Genomic DNA, 6,367 nt, shown 5'->3' on the forward strand with positions numbered 1-6,367 from the left:
TTTTTTTTTTTTTTTTTTTTTGGTACCGGGGATCGAACTCGGGTCCTTGCACTTGTGAGGCAGGTGCTGGAACCACTGAGCTAAATCCCCAGCCTTTTGGTTGATTTCTTGATAGCAGCCATTGTTGAATTTAACAATGAAGAAGACATTGAAGGGAGCAATTACCCTTTGATTTCCTTGTGATAAAACATAACTCCATTGACAGTAAGGTTTGTGTCCCATCATTTTTGCTTTTCTAAGTGCGCAGTGCAGCCTGGCATATGGTTGGCATTTAGTTAAATGAATGCAGGAATCAGTGCAGAGTGGCTCTGCCCATTGCTCCACTCTTGTCTTGCAGAAAGGCTCCAAAGAAGGAAGAGGTTGGTGGGATTGGGACTTTGTTGGCAGCTGTGGATGACATTTTAAAGTAGTTAACCTTGAAAATGACAAGCCGGGGCCCTTACTTTCAATTGTCTTTGCATAATTTCTTTTTAGGCATCTTTAGATACTTTGCATTTGTGCATAGTAAGTATAAAAGCAGTGGTATTATGGAGAACCTTAAGGAAGAAAAACGCCGGCAGGGCTACTTCAGGATCATGTATCATCTGAAGAACAGAAACGAAACAATGAACTGAGGTTTTGGCTTCCGTAGTAACAATCTTGTTCTTTAGCAATATCTAGATTATTTATAGAAATTCGCATTTCCATCCAGATATTTGGCATCGTAGAAATGCATACTTGAACTTTTCTGCATTACTCTTGTTTTGCACATTAAGAATTTCATGAAAGGGTTCAGTTTTTTAGCATTTCTTCCTTGGAGGCCCTGCGTCCACCTCCATCGATGTGAGAATCGGAGGGTGAGGTTCCAGCGCATGAGCTTTTGGAGGACATATTCAGGCTGTAGCAGTTAGGAAGACTTCAGTCGTGGAAGTGTATAGAGGAATCTGGCCTTCGTTTTCTTTAGTGTGACTGGATTCTGTATTACAATTTGGTGGTATAGTTGTTCCGTATCTTAATAATAACCTAACATTTCTTGCCTTCCCCTACCATTGTAACTTCTCTCAATGTAGTGCCAACGAAGCATTTCTGAATAATTTAATTACCACCGAGTCCAGTGTTTTGTTTTAAATGTTCTAAGCTCTTTTATCCTCCAAGCAACTTACTTACCTTGATAGAATTTGTATGCTAAAAAAAAAAGAATGTAGCTGTTTTAGAAATTCTCAAATTTGTATTTTCAACTTGTCTATGAAATGTGGATATTTGATGAAAGACTAAATCTTTTTATAAATTGTATTGACAGAATGATCTGGAACACCATTGGACTGAATTTCTTCCCCCACATTGAATATTGTTTATGTTGAAGAATAGGCATTTGCTTGTCCTGAAAGTGTAATGAGCCTTACCAAGAGCCCTTTCAACCACCAGCATATTTTGAAAGCTCTTTTATGAGAGGCACTCAGCCAGGTGCTGGGAATACAAGATCGCCGTGTGCCCTCCCTGACTGTACGGCACTTAGTGCAGAGGGTTCCACAGAAGAATTCAAAGAATGGCTGGGGCCAGGGAGCAGTGGCTAAAGAATTCCCTCCAGAGCTAATCCAGGCCTTTGACATCTGGGGTTTGACATCCTAGGAATATAGAATTTATCCTAAAATGAGAAACAAGGGCAGCCAGCATGCGAATGACCTCATCTGATGGACTTAAAAAAAAAAAAAGACTCTCACATTAACATCCTAGTCTATTTTCTGTCGCTATAACAGTGTTACACACTGGACAATTTTTATAGAAAAGGAATTTATTCCTTGCAGTTCTGGAGGCTGGAAGGCGGAGGATTGGGGCTGAACCTGGCAAGGGTCTCGCTGCATTTTAGCAAGGAGAAAGACATCGCTTGGCGAGAGAGCTGGCTGCGCCAGCTCAGGTTTGCCTCTTGTAAAGCTCTGATCTCCTTGTAAGGCGCCTCCCTCCGTATCTCACCTACCCCGAATTTCTTTCCACGGGCCCTGCCTCCATCTCCATCGATGTGAGAACCGGAGGGTGAAGTTTCCAACGCATGAGCTTTGGAGGACATACTCAGGCTGTAGCAGTTAGGAAGGGTTCAGTTGTAGGTAATAGGAACCCAATGGTACCCTGGATAACACGGCCACGGTTTATTGTTTTCACGTGGAAAGAAGTGAAGCAGTAGGGAGCGCAGACCGAGTGCGCGATTCAAGCATGTTGCCGGGGACCCGTTCCGCACCCCTTTCCTGCCCAGTGGTCCCTGACATCACGTGGCCTTCTCCCTTGTCACCGAATTACATCTGCAGCCCTAGACAACATAACTTTGTTCTGTGCAAAATGCTCTTCCTTATGAGGCTTTGCGGGGAGGGCGATTTATTGGCTGTTATTGACATAGAATAAGCTATACATAAAGTGCAGCATATGGAAGTTTTCACACTCAGTATGTGCACACCTCTGAGCCCATGACCACGCTCAGGACTTTCACTTCAGCCTGTCCGTCACTCAGAGAGCCTGCTCATCCCCTCTGCATCTCCTTCCTCTCCCCTCACCCCTGCCCCACATCTGCAGGCACCCACTGACCTACTCAGCCGTCCAATTTAGGGTCAGGTTCAATTTAGTCAGCCTAGGAGAAGGTGTCTGCAGAAAAAAGATGGCCTATGACATTACTCTTTGGCTCCTCAATCATTTCTTTTCTTGAACTTGGAAGGATTAGGAAGATCTTTTAAAGATACTTTTTTTTTTTGTATTTTTTGCTACCAGATTGAACTCAGGATCTTGTACTTGCCATACTTGGATGGCACCACGGAGCTAAATCCTTGGCCCAAAGATATGTATTTTTAATTGGCACCTAGTAGTTGTACATACTTATGGCCTAGTGTGTAACATTTCAGTACACACTTACAATATATAATGATCAGAACGGAGTAGTTGACACATCTGTCACTTCAGACATAACATCATTTCTCTGTGGTGGGAATAGAATATATACAGTCCTCTCAGTAGCTCTTTTAAAATGTTCACTTAGTTGTAACCAGTTCTTCTACTGTGTTACAGAACATCAGAAGTCACTCCTTGCATCCAGCTGCACCCCAGACCTATTAATCATCCTCGCTCTATCCTTTTCCAACCTCCTTCTTAGGTTCTGATAATCATTCTTCTATTTCAGTGAAAAGCATGTGCGCATGTTTTTTAAGGCTCATTAACAAAATAATACAAAACAAAAACAAAAAAACCAACACCTCACGGAGAAGGATAAAGATTTAAATCTGGTTTGGGAAGGGAAGGTAGTCATCCTGGTGAAGGTGGCCAACTGTCAACATCACAAGTGTTTTTGTTTTGTTTTTTTTTGTTTTTCGCTTTATTATGACTTGTTTTTCACCTTGTTTGTTGAGACAGGGTCTCACTGTGTAGTCCAGACCAGCTTTGAACTCTGCATGTGGCCCAGGCTGGCTGGAATGTGCAATCTGCCTGCCTCAGTTTTCTAAATGCTGCGAATGTGTCGCCACACCTGGCAAGTTTGCAGTTATTAAAAAATATATGGTAAACATTTGCAAAATGGAGCTTTTATTAATCAGGATGCTTTGAGTTAGAGATGAGCTTATAGGAATGTTTTGGGTCCTATAACTTGGGAATCCAGTTGTTGGAGCACAGATTTGGCCAGATCGAGGGACTCAGGACAGATCAAACTCTTTTGGTCCTGGTAGTCACTTTTTAAGTAGATTGCTTCTGCTTAGATTCTTTTTTAGGTTAGCACTTTCCATGTGCAAGATGGCCACTGGCAGAATCAACTTTGTCCTTATAGCTTTTCCTATGCCAGAGGAACTCATTTTTTTCTTTCTTTTATTTTTTTCAGTACCAGGGATCAAACTCAGGACCTCGTGCTTGGCAAGGCAGGTGTGGGGCTACTGAACTAAATCCCCCGCCCTCCCGTTTTTTTCTTTCATTTTCTTTGTGTCAGATATGGGACCTACTTAATGTGTTGGTTTATGGATTTACACCTTGCACCAAGCACCATCGACAGGATGGGCAACCATGATTGGTAAGCTTGAATCTGCTACGTCTACTGCCAATGGAAGTCACAACAGTAAAACCCTGGGATTAAAGGTTGTATAAAAAAATATGTGCTAAGCTGCAGAAGCAACATATGTAGACTTACGGAAGTCATTATTCTGGACAGTGCTTTGTTTGGGTCTTCTTTCCTAATTCTGGAATATTCCAGCAATTTCTCCATCATTTCAAATGGCCGAGGGTTAGTGGTTGAACGTTTTCAACCCTTAGGCTCCATTACAAAACAATACTGTGCACATATTTTTGTTTCTTCTTTTATAGCACAGCATGTGTCAGTCCAGAAGTGCACAAACACATGTTGATTTGTTTTCAACATTTCTGTTTACTAAAATGATCTCAGAGATAGTTATCTTCATCTTAAGTTGAACTTCTTGTTCCCCATGCTAGGCATATATGGCAGAATTTTTGATTCAGATAGAAGAAAAAGAAAAAGCACGAAAAGAATTACCTAGCAGTTGGTAGTTAATACATACAGTTCATATGAGAAGAGGGCTTTATTTTTCTTTCACGCATCACCCGCAGCCAGATCTTGTAGGGAATAAGTTAAAAAGATGCTGCTCGGATGTATTGATTTGGCTACCAAGCAAAAACAATGATTTCTTAGACATTGTAATCATATCTTTCATGTTCCATCCAAGTGTTAAAGAATCACATAAATTCATCGTCAGGTGCTATGGTAGAGTCCTTTTAGAGGGAGGAAAAATGCACTCGGCAAAGGGCTTGCTGCAGACGCAGTGCTGTGTCCTTTGGTGCGTCCCTGGGGGCCTTGGAGGGAGGGGGGTTGAGGTCACTCCCTGGGGACCTCTGTGCCTAGGTGCCCCCGAGTCCCTGTGCCCCTCGTCCCAACTCAGCCGCCTCCTGTGTGTGCTGGTAGTTGTGCCACTGCACTGTCTCCTGGGATTGGCTTGGGAAGCTGTGCCAGTTTTAGACACTTTCATAATCTTGCCGGGGTGTGTCTTGTTCCATTACAGCTCTTTTAACTCTCTTAAAACCCTTCTTGTGCGATAAACTTTTCTTTGTTTTAAAGACAAAACAGGAAAGGTCGTCACTTCCTGCTCATAAAAACATCACTATCAAGGAGTTAACAGATCCAGGGTCTCTTTTTATCAGCATTCTGTCTCCCAGAGGAAGGAAACTATTTGTCATAGGTCTAAATTTACTTTCAATTACAATTGGTTCCATAAGGAAACTGTTATTATACTTGAACAAAGGATTGTTTGCAGTTCCTTTGTCTACCAAGTTATAGTGACAAGCTTAGACTTCTTAATTATGCAGTTAGAATTAATTTTATTTGAATCAATAATTTTTAGATCACTAGTTTGGAAGACTTCATATAACCTCATTAATTACAAACCAACGATAACATGTAATTACTGCCACCCCAAAATACATTGTTTCATTCTTTCTTTTAAAGGCTTCTTTTTAGTCAAAGTTAAAGAAATGCTGATGATCAAATCTTAGAGACATATTATAAATCTTTAGGATTTCTTTTTTTTTTTTTTTTTGGTACCAGGGGTAGAACTCAGGTCCTTTAGCTTGCAAGGCAGGCACCGGAAACACTGAGCTAAATCCCCTGCCCTAAATCTTTAGGATTTCTACATTTCTAATTTTAAAATATTTGGGGGATTTTAAATAGTGTTTTCAAAATGTCTGTTACACATAATCAACACTTGCTTTAAAATTTTTAATTTAAAAACCAAACGACATTGACAGACAGGCTGGAGCAAGAGAGACTTACTTTTTAAATGTAATACCATTTATTTATTTATTCAAAAATACTAAATATGCTGGGTGTGGTGGCACATGCCTGTAACCCAGCACTCACGGGGGCTGAGGCAGAGGATAGAGGCTTGGGCTGCCTAGTAAGTTCAAGGCCAGCTTGAACTACAAAGCAAGACCCTGTGTCAAAAAAGCCAAACAAAAAATAATAAGACTAAATAGATTAAAATATACAACAAACAAACATGGCTGGGCATGGTTGCCCACTTCATCCCCATACTCTGAGAGGCTGAGGCATGAGGGTCACAAGTTTGAGCCTAACCTGGCCAATTCAGTGAGATCCTGCCTAAAAATAAAAAAGAGGGCTGTGATGTACCTCAGTGTGAAGGCCCCAGAGTCAATACCCAGTACCGTAAAACCAAAACCAAACAAACAGCAACACCAAAAACCCAAACATAATTTGGGGGTTCAGTGAGAAGATAGATCATCTCAATAAGTTCATGAAAATACGATTTCACCATTGTGGTAATAGATAGATGCAAAATTTGTTTTAGATTAGAGTGTTGAGTGTGTGTTCTTGTCCCGCTTTGGAAATGGTCCTTAGAAA

Source organism: Fukomys damarensis, unplaced genomic scaffold (genome assembly GCF_012274545.1).
Source record: "Fukomys damarensis isolate Sample0158 unplaced genomic scaffold, DMR_v1.0_HiC HiC_scaffold_4, whole genome shotgun sequence".
In the NCBI taxonomy this organism is placed as follows: domain Eukaryota; kingdom Metazoa; phylum Chordata; class Mammalia; order Rodentia; family Bathyergidae; genus Fukomys; species Fukomys damarensis.